Here is a 12,981-nt window from a genome sequence, read left to right as displayed (position 1 = left end):
CCCTCTGACTGACCTTTGCTGTCTCTCCTTCCTTCACCCCACAACTGGTGGCCCCGTGCCTTCAGCCGCCTGGGCCCCGCTCTCTGCAAATCCCTCGCTAATCCCCTCTGCCTCGCCACCCACAGAAGCCTCCTCGAAACCCCATCTCCCAATCACTTCTCCTAACCCTTGCTCCACGGCCTAATGCCCATTCGTTTGATTTGTAGAATCATAGAATGGTTACAGCACAGAAGGAGGCCATTCGGCCCATCGAGCCCATGCTGGCTCTCTGCAAGAGCACTTCAGCTAGTCTCACTCACCCGCCCTTTCCCTGTAACCCTGCAAATTTTTTTCCTTTTGGTACTTATCCAATTCCCTTTTGAAAGCCATGATTGAATCTGCTTCCACCACCCTCTCAGGCAGTGCATTCCAGATCCTAACCACTCGCTGCATAAAAAAGTTTTCCCTCATGTCACCTTTGGTTCTTTTGACAATCACCTTAAATCTGTGTCCTCTGGCTGTCGACCCTTCCACCAATGGGAACAGTTTCTCTCTATCTACTCTGTCCAGACCCCTCATGATCCAGACTCTGCAAATCCCTCGCTAATCCCCTCCGCCTCTCCACCCACAGAAAACTTCTCGAAACCCCATCTCCCAGTCACTTCTCCTAACCCTTGCTCCATGGCCTAACGCCAATTCATTTGATTTATATTCTAAACACTGCGCCCCCCCCCCCCCCAACCACGATCCCTTAAAGCAATTTGGGACATTTTCCATGATAAAGGCATGATATAAGTGCAAGCTGCTGAGCGCGAGTGATCTTTAGGGGGCAATATTAGCCAAACCCATCTGTCGGGACTCTGACGGGATCAGGTGCATCGCTGGTTTCACACTGCCCGATTTTACTGTTCATTGAAGTCAGTAGGCCAATGAGTTAGGTTACAATTGCCCTCTTAGATTCTGAATGTATGCTAATCAAGTGGCAATACTCACAAACACCTTGCTCTAAGCACAACCCCAGCTGTAGCTCACTCCCGCCTCTAAATCAGAAGGTTGTGGGTTCAAGTCCCACTCCAGAGACTTCAGCACATAATCCAGGCTGACACTCCCAGTGCCGTACTGAGGGAGTGCCGCACTGTGAAAGGCACCAACTTTCAGATACGATGTTTATCCGAGGCCCCGTCTGCTCTCTCAGGTGGATATAAAACATCCCGCGGCACTTTTTGAAGAAGAGCAGGGGAGTTCCCCCGGTGTCCCAGGGCCAATATTTATCCCTCAACCAACATCACTAAAACAGATGATCTGGTCATCATCACGCCGCTTTTCCTACATTACACCAGTGACTACACCTCAAAAAAAGTACTTCATTGGCTGTAATGCGCTTTGGGACGTCCTGAGGTCACAAAAGGCACTATAGAAATGCAAGTTCTTTCTTTCTTATAGTTTACGTAGGGTTATACTGTTTTTAGATTTTGCAAATTGTAAAGCCTACACGCATACACTAAAACTGTAGAGACTAAGCTATTCACACAAGTGGAATCCATTTTAATTGTTAACCATTTTAAACTCCAGTTGCCCCTTGCGTGGTCTCAGTGATAGAGTCACCTTTCATAGCAACTGAAGCCAAAGCAATTTCTACTTACAAAGTTGTCGAGTTTGTTGCAAGGCAGTCTATGGTTGTAGCTTCCTTGTGTACCAGTGCAGTCTGCAGTTTAGGGGTTGCACTATCTATTGCTGTGTTTTACATGGATCCAGTTCCTCAACTTTTAAACAAATAGCACAAGGGATTGAAGAACTGACGGCAGCGTGAGCCACCCACAGGTACAAAGGTCTCACTTTGTCTTGCAAATACAGGTGCTTCCTGTAGAACTTAGATGGATGTCAGATGGTTATTGCTTTGCAAACTTATTAAAGAAAGACATCACAAATCAGGATGCAAAGTAACTGCAAACAGAATTTGTCATGCTAGGTGTGGTATCTTGAGGTGGCCATAGATGGAGACAGACACAGGTTAACTCCGTAACATGGTTTAATCAACACTTGCACATAAAAGCTTCTGCCATGAGGCAGCAAAAACAAAGAGTACAACCAGTACAGACCAGACTTAACTCAGGAGACCAATTGCCACAGCACCACCTGGTGGATCAGGTTACTCATAACCTCCCAGGTTACTACACTCCTCCTCCCTTAAGATTGCCGTATACAATTCTTAAACCATAACCCTTACTAGGTACTACGTTTTAATTAACCAGCATGCTCTAACCACGGTTAACCCCTGACTAATTTAACAGGTTTGTATAAGTCTTTCTGGTTGCTTGTGAATCCTTTGTGAACGTCTTAATTCCACTTGTGGTGGATTCTCAGATTCACTCGCACTTGAGATTGGAGTAGTCTCTGATGTTGGTTTTACTCTGTCCCGCTGCGGCCTGGCAGTACCAGTGTCCACTGGCACCTTATAAGCCATGCTGGGTCCTGGAACAGCCTCCTCTACTGCCCTTTGTTCCATCTGAGGCAGTTCCCCCTGCTGCTGGCTGAAAATCTGATCCACATGCCGACAAACCCCTCGACCATCCCCTAGTAACACGGAGTACGACACAGGTCCTGTAATGTCATGGATTAGTCCTGGTATCCATTTAGGTCCATAGCCGAAGTTCCGGGTGTACACAGAGTCCCCTATGGCGAAATGGCGAGCTTTAGTATGTTTGTCATGGTACGCTTTTTGTTTTGTTTGTTTTGTCTCAACCTTGCTTTTGAGATCTGGGTGTATCAGGTCTAACGTGCACCGCAACTTTCTCCCCATCATCAACTCAGCCGGAGAAAGCCCCGTGGTAGCTTGGGGTGTTATACGATAACTAAACAAGGCTCTATTGAGCTTGGTCTCCAGGGTGTTACCTGAGCTCTTCCTCATGAGCTCCTTAAAAGTCTGCACGGCTCGCTCGGCTAACCCATTTGAGGCTGGGTGATATGGAGCCGAGGTGACATGTGTGATTCCATTCTTTACCATGAATTCTTTGCTCCCTTCACTAACAAAACACTGTGCATTGTCGGATACAATCATTTCTGGAATACCATGCGTGCTGAAGCTGTTCCTGAGACAATCCAGTGTGGCATCAGTCGTTGCAGAGCTCACTGGATAAACGTCGATCTGTTAGATCCGTGATTCTGAGAGTATGATGTTTTTCAATAACTACACGGATGCTGTAACTTAACAATCAACAAGCGTTTACTGGAGTAGGGTAGTCTCAAGACTGGGGGTACAGAGGCATGCTCAAGGCTTATATACAGGTGTGGTCACTGCCGGTACTACAGTATACAGGAGCTGTAAAAGTAGTTCTCTCTTAAAGGTACATACACTACAATTCCTCCCCTTTTAGATTAGCAGTACCCATAATATTCAAATAACAATTAACACTTTAACATGTACATTAAACAACAATAGTCCATTTATAGATTCAGTCTTTGGGGCGGCTTCCTGATCCTTTCGGGATAGCGCCTTTCCTGAGGTTCTTGTTCCTGGTGCGGAGGCGATTCTGGCCCCTTTTCGTCGGTTAGTTCATCGGTTTCCACTGCTACTGGTTCTGAGGTAGATGCTATCGGTATGTCGGGTACATCCCCAGGTACGCGAGCCATGGGGTTGAATCATTCCTGTGACGCTAAGATCTGATCGATGTGGCGTCTCACAATGTTCTCCCCGACATCCACTGTGTACATTAATGGCCCCTGCCTTGTGCATATCGTTCCGGGTTGCCATTTCTCTGTTCGGTAGTCACGGGCCAAGACTGGTTGTCCTACGTTGAAGCTCCTTGTCGGCTTTTCATTGATGTGCTGGAATTGCTTATCCTCAACATTTCTTCGCACATTTGGTCTGAGCAAATCCAGACGAGATCTCAACCTTCGGTTAAAGAACATCATGGCCGGGGTCTGCTTGGTAACTGCATGTGTCGCATTTCTGTAGGCTAATAAGAAATTGTCCACCTTATGCTGTAGTGGAATTTCATCGTCGCACATGGCCTTTATCGCCTTTTTAAAGGTTTGTACGAACCTCTCAGCCAATCCATTTGTGGCTGGATGATACGGGCGGATGTGTAATGCCTTACCCCATTCCATCTCATAAATTTCCGAAACTCTTCGGACACAAACTGTGGTCCATTATCAGAGCAAATCTGCTCTGGCAAGCCGTTCCTGGCAAATATGGTCCGTAGGACTGCAATCGTTTTCTCTGCTATTAAGAACATTGAGTCCATGAATGGACCAGCAAAATCAATATGCACCTGTTGCCATGGAGAGGAGGGCCACTCCCATGGGTGTAGAGGGGCATGTGGTGGTGCATTTTGGACCTTCTGGCATCCTGAGCAGCTCTTGGTTAGGTCCTCGATTTGTTGATCGATTCCCGGCCACCACACATAAGCCCTAGCAAGGCTTTTCATTTTCACTCCTCCCAGATGACCTTCATGAAGCTCATTTAGCACTCTCTCCCTTAACTTTGGTGGAATCACCACTCTGGATCCACACATCACTGTCCCCTGGCATACTGACAGCTGTTCTCTTCTGGATGAGAATGCTGGCAACAGTGAGTCACCATGTGTTGGCCATCCCCTCACCGTCAAATCATATACCCGAGACAGCATTGGATCATTGCGGGTCTCCTTCTCTATATCCGCGTTCGTTACTGGCAATCGTTCAATTATTGACGAATAAAATACCTCGATAGGGTCCACTGCTGGTGCTTCCTCCACAGTAGGCAGTGGCAGGCATGATAGCCCATCAGCGTTTCCATGCTGTTTCGTGCCTTTATATTCTATTTCATATTGATTCGCCCCTAGAAACAGGGACCATCTTTGTAACCGTTGTGCAGTCATCACTGGAACGCCCTTCTTTGGATTAAAGATGGAGACAAGTGGTTGGTGGTCAGTCAGCAAGGTGAACTTCTGCCCATGCAGATAGTGGTTGAATTTTTTTACTCCCCATACAAGGCTGAGGGCCTCCCTGTCAATCTGGGCATAGTTGCGCTCGGCTGAGGTTAGTGACCGAGACGCAAAGGCTACTGGCCTCTCCAACCCGTCTGGGAATTTGTGCGACAGCACCGCTCCAATACCATAGGGTGATGCATCACATGCCAAACAAATTGGTAGTGCTGGGTTGAAATGGGCCAACACCTCTTTTGATGTGATCAATTCTTTGCACTTCTGGAAAGCTCGTTTACGTTTGTCATTCCACTTCCATGGTACCCCTGTTTGCAGTAGGGTGTTCAGTGGGTGTAATACCGTAGACAAATTTGGTAAGAACTTATGGTAGTAGTTTACCAGCCCGAGGAACGACCTCAGCTGTGACACATTTTCCGGTGCTGGAGCCTTGACTACTGCCTCAATCTTTTCAGGGGACTTATGTAACCCCTCTTCATCGATAACGTGGCCACAATACGAGATCTGCTTCTGGAAAAACTCGCACTTGTGGCGATTAGCTCGTAGCCCATATTCCTTTAATCTGGTGAGCACCTTCTCCAGGTTGGCGAGGTGATCACTGTCATTTTCACCCATGACCAGGATGTCGTCCAAATAACACTGGGTCCCTGGAATCCCTTGCAGGACTTGATCCATCGCCCTTTGCCAAATAGCCGGAGCCGATGCTACCCCGAACACCAGCCGGTTGTATTGGTAGAGACCTTTATGAGTGTTGATCGTGAGATATTGTTTCGAGGCTTCTTCTACCTCCATTTGCAAGTACGCCTGGGCTAGATCAATTTTGGTGAAGCGTTTACCTCCAGATAGCGAGCCGAAAATATCCTCAATTCGTGGAAGCGGATATTGTACCGTGTGAAAGATTGGGTTCACTGTCACCTTAAAATCCCCACAGATGCGGACCTTCTTTGGTTCCCCAGGCATATTACTCAACGACCTCTTCATTACAGGAATGATGGGTGTAGCCCACTCGCTCCAGTCTACTTTGGACAGTACTCCTGAACGTTCCAACCCTTCCAGCTCTGCTTCGACGGCTGGTCTGATCGCATAAGGCACTGGTCTGGCCTTAAGAAACTTTGGGCTTGCATTTTCCTCTATTTTAATCATTGCCGTTATGCCTTTTAGTGTTCCGAGTCCCTCCTGGAACACTTCTTTTGCGTCAGTTAGCATTTTTGACAGTCGTCCAGGTGTGATGTCGTCATCCTTTTTGGCCTCAACCTTCAGTGCCTGTATGGAATGCCAATCTAATTGTATCTTCCGGATCCATTCACGTCCTAGCAGTGGCGGTCCTCCATCTGGCAATACATATAAGTCCATTTTAGGTATTTCCTGGCCTTTGTATATCACTTTTACCCTTATTTTTCCTTTGGGGTAGACTTTTTGCCCCGCGTATGTCTTCAAGACAATCTCTGTAGCTTTCAAGGGTATATGTGAAAATAGCCACTTGTAGTCCCTTTGGTTTATGACTGTTAGGGCTGATCCTGTGTCCAATTCCATTTTCACTTGGGCTCCGTCTATCTTTAGTGTAACCCAGATAGTCTGGTGATCCTCCATTTTGGTTACCTTATGTAGTTTCAGACAACCCAGCTCCTTGCTTCCGGAGTCTGTATCACTTTTCTGTTCGTCTGAACTACTAGCCATCACCTTATGTACCTTTTTGTACTTCTCCTGTGGAGATTTCTTGCTGTTGGTTTTCTTCCCAGACCTGCAGACTCTTGCTATGTGTCCTGCTTTTCCACACTGTCTGCACACTTGGTCCTTGAACCAACAATCCTTCTGGTCATGTGTTGTTCTGCCGCAGCGATAACACTTCTCTGTTCCATAGGACATTTCATTGGTGCCATATTCTTGCGGTCTCCGTTGTATCTCTGCAGCGCCCCTTGCGGCTGCTTCGTGTGATACTGCCATGCTGAAAGCCTTGTCCAGCTTAAGATCCTTTTCTGATAGAAGCCGTCTCTGGGTTCCTTCACTTTGAAGCCCACACACAAACTTGTCCCTTAACGTATCTGCTAGTCCCACTCCAAACTGGCAGTGTTTCGATAGCTTGCGCAGTTCCATTAAGTACTCAGCATTGCTTTCGTCTTTATGTTGGTTCCTTTTATGGAACTTAAGTCTTTCTGCTATCAGCAGCGGTGTGGGGTTTAAGTGGTCCTGTAGGATTTCTACTATGCTTTCGAAATTCTTATTCACGGGCTTCTCTGGGGTTATTAGGTTTCGCAGTAACCCATACGTTTTTGCACCCATGGAATTTAACAAAACCAGTGCTTTCCTAGCATCTGGCACTTCATTCGCCCTGCAGTACACCTCAATACGTTTCACATATGTCGCCCAATCTTCGACTTCATTGTCGAACGTAGAGATACTGCCACTCTTCGGCATCCCTGGGTGTGATTTAACTGTCAAAAATGGCATCTCCCGCACTTTCCCTTGTTCTCCGCTGGCACAAAATGGCGTCTCCCGCGCTTTCCTTTCTTCCCGCGCTCGCCCTTCTTCTTCGCTGCGGCTTCTAAAAATGGCGTCTCCCGTGCTCTTCCTTCTTCTCTGTGGCTCAATGGCGTCTCCCGTGCTCTCCCTCCTTCTCCCCGCAGACACTGTTCAGCCCTTGAGCCCCGGCTGTGCTCTGCGTGTTTTTTTTTCTGTGCGCCTTTCCCGTTTCCGCCGCTCGGTCCTGAACCCGGCTGCTGCTTTGCCCTCTCTCTCTCCATTTTGTTTTTCATCGATGCCGCTCGGTTTTCAACCCCCGGCTGCGCCCTGTGCGCTTCACCCTCTATCTTACCCCATCGACGCTGCTCGGCTTTTTCTCTGCCGTCGGTCGGCTCCAGCCGCCGCTGTCCGGGAAGGGTCTGCGCTGTACCTATCGTCAGTCTGTTGCTGATCGTCGTGGCTGGGGAACCAAGCCCGGCTCTCCACAGCCTCCCCTGCGATGTTCACTCTCTGCTGGACGACTGGGCGGTTGCTCGTGGTCGACGCCCGTGCTTCTGGCCTCGACTTTCTTCCACCGCCCTCCCAGAGCGAATCCTCGAAGGAGAAATGCAGAGTTGCAGGTAGATTCGAATCGACACTCGTCGCCACTGTTAGATCCGTGATTCTGAGAGTATGATGTTTTTCAATAACTACACGGATGCTGTAACTTAACAATCAACAGGTGTTTACTGGAGTAGGGTAGTCTCAAGACTGGGGGTACAGAGGCATGCTCAAGGCTTATATACAGGTGTGGTCACTGCCGGTACTACAGTATACAGGAGCTGTAAAAGTAGTTCTCTCTTAAAGGTACATACACTACACGATCCACTTTGAGTGAGCGTCTACCAGCACCAGAAACATTTTGCCCATAAAAGGTCCCGCATAATCTATGTGAATTCTCCTCCAGGGTTTGCTGGGCCACTCCCAGGGATGGAGTGGTGCCCCGGCAGGTGCTTTCCTCTGTTCCTGACATATAGTGCATGACTTTACCTTTGACTCAATTTCAGCATCCAAGTTAGGCCACCACAGGTAGCTCCTAGCCAGTCCTTTCATTCTGGTCATTCCTGGGTGCGATTGATGCAACTGTTCCATCAAAGTAGAGCATCCCCGCTCTGGGACTGTGATGCGTGCTCCCCATAGCACACATCCATCTTGGACACTGAGCTCGTGCTGTCTCTGTCTGTACGGCGCGAACTCCGGTCCCTCACGGTGATCTGGCCAGCCTTTCAACACATACTCACGGACCCTTGACAGAACGGGGTCCTTGGCTGTCCAGCCCTGGATTTGTGCTGAAGTCATCAGGGGACTGATCTCCTGATCCAGCATCAGGATGTGCTCCTCAGGGGAAGTACTGCGAGGAGATTTTGAGAGGGGCAGGTGGCTGAGAGCATCAGCGTTCCCGTTTTCCTTGCCGGCTCTGTACGTAATCACATATTCATAGGCTCTTAGTATTACTGCCCATCTCATTATTCTCTGTGATGCCATTTGAGGCACCGCTTTCATCTCATTCAGTAAACTAATAAGAGGCTTGTGGTCAGTACTGATTACAAACTTCCTCCCATATATGGACTTATGGAATTTCTTTACTCCACATATAATGGCTAACCCCTCTTTATCAAGCTGTGAATAGTTCTTTTCCGCAGCTGTGAGCATGCGTGAAACAAACCCGATGGGCCTTTCCGCTCCATCTGGCATGCGGTGGGCCAACACTGCCCCCACTCCATAAGGTGATGCGTCGCAGGACATTATCAGCTCCTTCTTCTCGTCGTAATGCACTAACACCCTGCTGGATTGAAGTAGCTCCTTTGACTGCTGAAACGCTTTCGCTTGCTCTGGCCCCCAACGCCATGGCTCCTCCTTTCTCAGCAGCTTGTGCAGGGGTGCCAGCAGCATCGATAAGTTTGGAAGAAACCGGTTATAATAATTCAGGAGCCCTAGATAGGCTTTCAGTTCAGTCACTGAGGTGGGTGCAGGTGCATCCTGCACTGCCCGCACTTTCCCTGGTAATGGATGGAGGCCTGTGGCATCCACCCGATGTCACAGAATCACAGAATCACAGAATCACCACAGTGCAGATAGAGGCCATTTCGGCCCATCGAGCCTGCACCGACACATATCCCACCCGATCCCTGTAACCCCTACACCAACACATATCCCACCCTGTCCCCGTAACCCCATGTATTTAATCCCCCTAACACTAAGGGTCAATTTATCATAGCCAATCATCCTAACCCGCACATCTTTGGACTGTGGGAGGAAACCGGAGCACCCGGAGAAAACCCACGCAAACACGGGGAGAATGTGCAAACTCCACACAGACAGTCACCCGAGGAATGTAACTTCCTTCTCCATGAAACTACACTTACTCCGTTTCAGGTGTAGCCCCGCCTCTTCCAGCTGCTGTAGCACTTTGTCCAGTGTTTTTACGTGATCCTGATCGTCACTTCCTGTTAGCAGAATATCATCTAAGTACATGGCCACCTTTGGAATGCCCTGCAGAATGCCCTCCATAGTCCGTTGGAATATTGCTGGGCTAGAACTGACACCAAATGGTAACCTGGCATACGTGAACAGCCCCTTGTGCGTGTTCACCGTGACAAACTTTTTTGATTCTTCATCTAGCAATATCTGCTGATACGCATGACTTATGTCCAGTTTGCTGAATCTTTCTCCCCCAGCGAGCGATGTTAACATGTCCTCCATTCTCGGAATGGGGTACTGTTCCAGTGATGATACTCTGTTCACTGTTAACTTATAGTCACCACACACCCTTACGTTACCGTCGGGCTTCAATACCGGGACTATTGGTGCCGCCCAGTCTGAAAATTTCACTGGTTCTATTACTTTGTCCTTTAGCAGGCGATCTAGTTCCGCCTCAACCTTGGTTTTCATTGCAAAAGGTACCGACCTTGGTTTAAAGAAACGAGGCGTGGCATCACTGGCTACATGAATCTTGGCTGTGGCTCCCCTTAAGGTGCCCAGTTCGTCCTTGAACACTAACTCATGCTTCATCAGCACTTGCAGTGCCTCTGTACTGTCCTCCATTTTATTCATTGCCTGCCAGTCCACACTCAACTCACTGATCCACCCTCACCCTAACAGGTTTGGCCCTGACCCTGCTACCACTACCACCGTAAGCTCTTTGGTGACTCCTTTGTGTTCCACTTGTACTTCGGCCGCCCCCAAAATGTCCACCTTCTGTCCTGTGTAGGTTTTGAGACTAATGGGGCATGTACCTAGCTCTGGTACTTTTGCTTCCCCCCATAGCTTGGCGTACTCAGTCTGCGACATTATGGTTACACTACATCCGGTGTCAATCTCAAACTTTACTTGACCTCCGTTCACTATCAAATACTGAGTGAGAGGGGGTACGTTGGGCCTTGAAGTGTCTGTACTGTATATAGTGAAAACCTCCTCACTAGACTCACTAGACTCTTCCTCCTCTTGTATGTAATTTGCCCACTTTGTGTACTTCTCCCTCCCCCCTTTAGCATGCTTTGCCCCTTTAGCACTGCTTCTCTCACTCACTGCCCTTTTACAGACTTTCTTTAAGTGCACTATTTTTCCACAATTGTGGCACTTTGCCTTTGCAAACCTGCAGTCCTTTGCATAATGGCTCGTCCCGCCACATCGGTAGCAATCCCCAACCCCGACTGGTGGACATTTCGCGCCAGCTTCCATCTTGAAAATAGCTCCTCCCACTGGTTTACTCCATTTCTCCTTGCTCATACTGTTTAAGTCCTTAATGTCCTTGTTAGCCGTCTCCATGGCTTGTGCTTTTTTAAGTGCCGTCTCAAACGTTAATCCTTCTTCTGACAGCAACCTTTGCTGTATACTGTCGTCGTTAACTCCGCATACTAGTCTGTCCCTTAACATGACTGTGAGCGTATTTCCAAAATTACAGTCCTGTGCGAGCTTCCGAAGCTCCTCCACATACTCAGTAACGCTTTCTTCCGGCCTCCTAATCCTCGAATTGAATTTCCATCTCTGTACTATTTCACTAGGTTTCGGATTGAAATGATTCTTTAGTAGACTCACCAACTCGTCAAAAGATTTTTCTCCTGGCCGCTCCGGGCTCAGCAGATTTCTCATCCATGTATAGGTTTGCGCTCCCACACAACTCAGTAAAATGGCCCTTTTCTTTTCAGCACTGTCCATCTCGTTTGCCATAAAGAAATGGCTCAGTATTTCACAATACTCCTCCCAAGACTGCGACTTGCTGTCAAAAGGTACCACGGAGCCTACCGTTCCTGCCATCCTTGGAGTCCGGTCACTTCAGCCAAAAAATCAAACTCCGTTTCGACTCCCACGGCCTAGTCTCGTGCTTTTCTGACTAGTTTGCTGACCAACCTGAGCACCTCTTCCGAATACTCCATAACTATGACTGATCCACCAAAACTTTTCCGTCCTTTATTCTCGTCGCCATATGTGGTATCTTGAGGTGGCCATAGATGGAGACGGACACAGGTTAACTCCGTAACATGGTTTAATCAACACTTGCACATAAAAGCTTCTGCCATGAGGCAGAAAAAACAAAGAGTACAACCAGTACAGACCAGACTTAACTCAGGAGACCAATTGCCACAGCACCACCTGGTGGATCAGGTTACTCATAACCTCCCAGGTTACTACACTAGGAAAGATTGCTCGCAGGTAACCCGCCCTAAACCCGAGAGAAGCAAGGTGAAAATTGGTATATCCAAAGCGGATGCTGGAAATCTGAAATAAAAGCAGAAAATACTGTAAGACCCTCTTTAAAATCTCTGCGCTCCTCTAATTCTGGCCTCTTCTGCATCACCCGATTTCAATCGCTTCGCCATTGGCGGCTGTGCCTTCAGCTGCCTGGGCCCCAAGCTCTGGAATTCCCTCCATAAACCTCTCCGCCTCTCTCTCCTCTTTTAAGACGCTCCTTAAAACCGACCTCTTTGACCAAGCTTTTGGCCATCTGTCCTAATATCTCCTGACATGGCTCGGTGTCAGATTCTATCTGATAATCGCTCCTGTGAAGCGCCTTGGGACGTTTTACTACGTTAAAGGCGCTATATAAATGCAAGTTGTTGTTGAACAGCTCAGTGGGTCATGCAACATCTGTGGGGATAGAAACGGAATCAACACTTCGGGTCGATGGCCTTTGCGTTCTGACGAAAGGTCATCGACCTGAAGCGTTAACTCAAGCTTTCTCTCTCTCCACAGATGCTGCTACAACCATAGGCTGCCTTGCAACAAACTCGACAACTTTGTAAGTAGAAATTGCTTTGGCTTCAGTTGCGATGAAAGGTGAATCTATCGCTGAGATCACACATCGGGGTGGAGAGAAGAGGTGGTGAGGTTGAGCTGGGTGTGGTCAGCGTACATGTGGAAACTGACGCTGTGTTTTCGGATGATGTTGCCGAGGGGCAGCATGTAGATGAGAAATAGGAGGGGGCCAAGGATAGATCCTTGGGGGACACCAGAGGTAATGGTGCGGGAGTGGGAAGAGAAGTCATTGCAGGTGATTCTCTGGCTATGACTTGATAGATAAGAATGGAACCAGGTGAGTGCAGTCCCACCCGGCTAGACGATGGTGGAGAGGCGTCTGTGG

Source organism: Somniosus microcephalus, chromosome 10 (genome assembly GCF_052327205.1).
Source record: "Somniosus microcephalus isolate GS21.2 chromosome 10, FLI_Smic_1.0, whole genome shotgun sequence".
NCBI lineage: Eukaryota > Metazoa > Chordata > Chondrichthyes > Squaliformes > Somniosidae > Somniosus > Somniosus microcephalus.
This window is presented reverse-complemented; position numbering follows the sequence as displayed.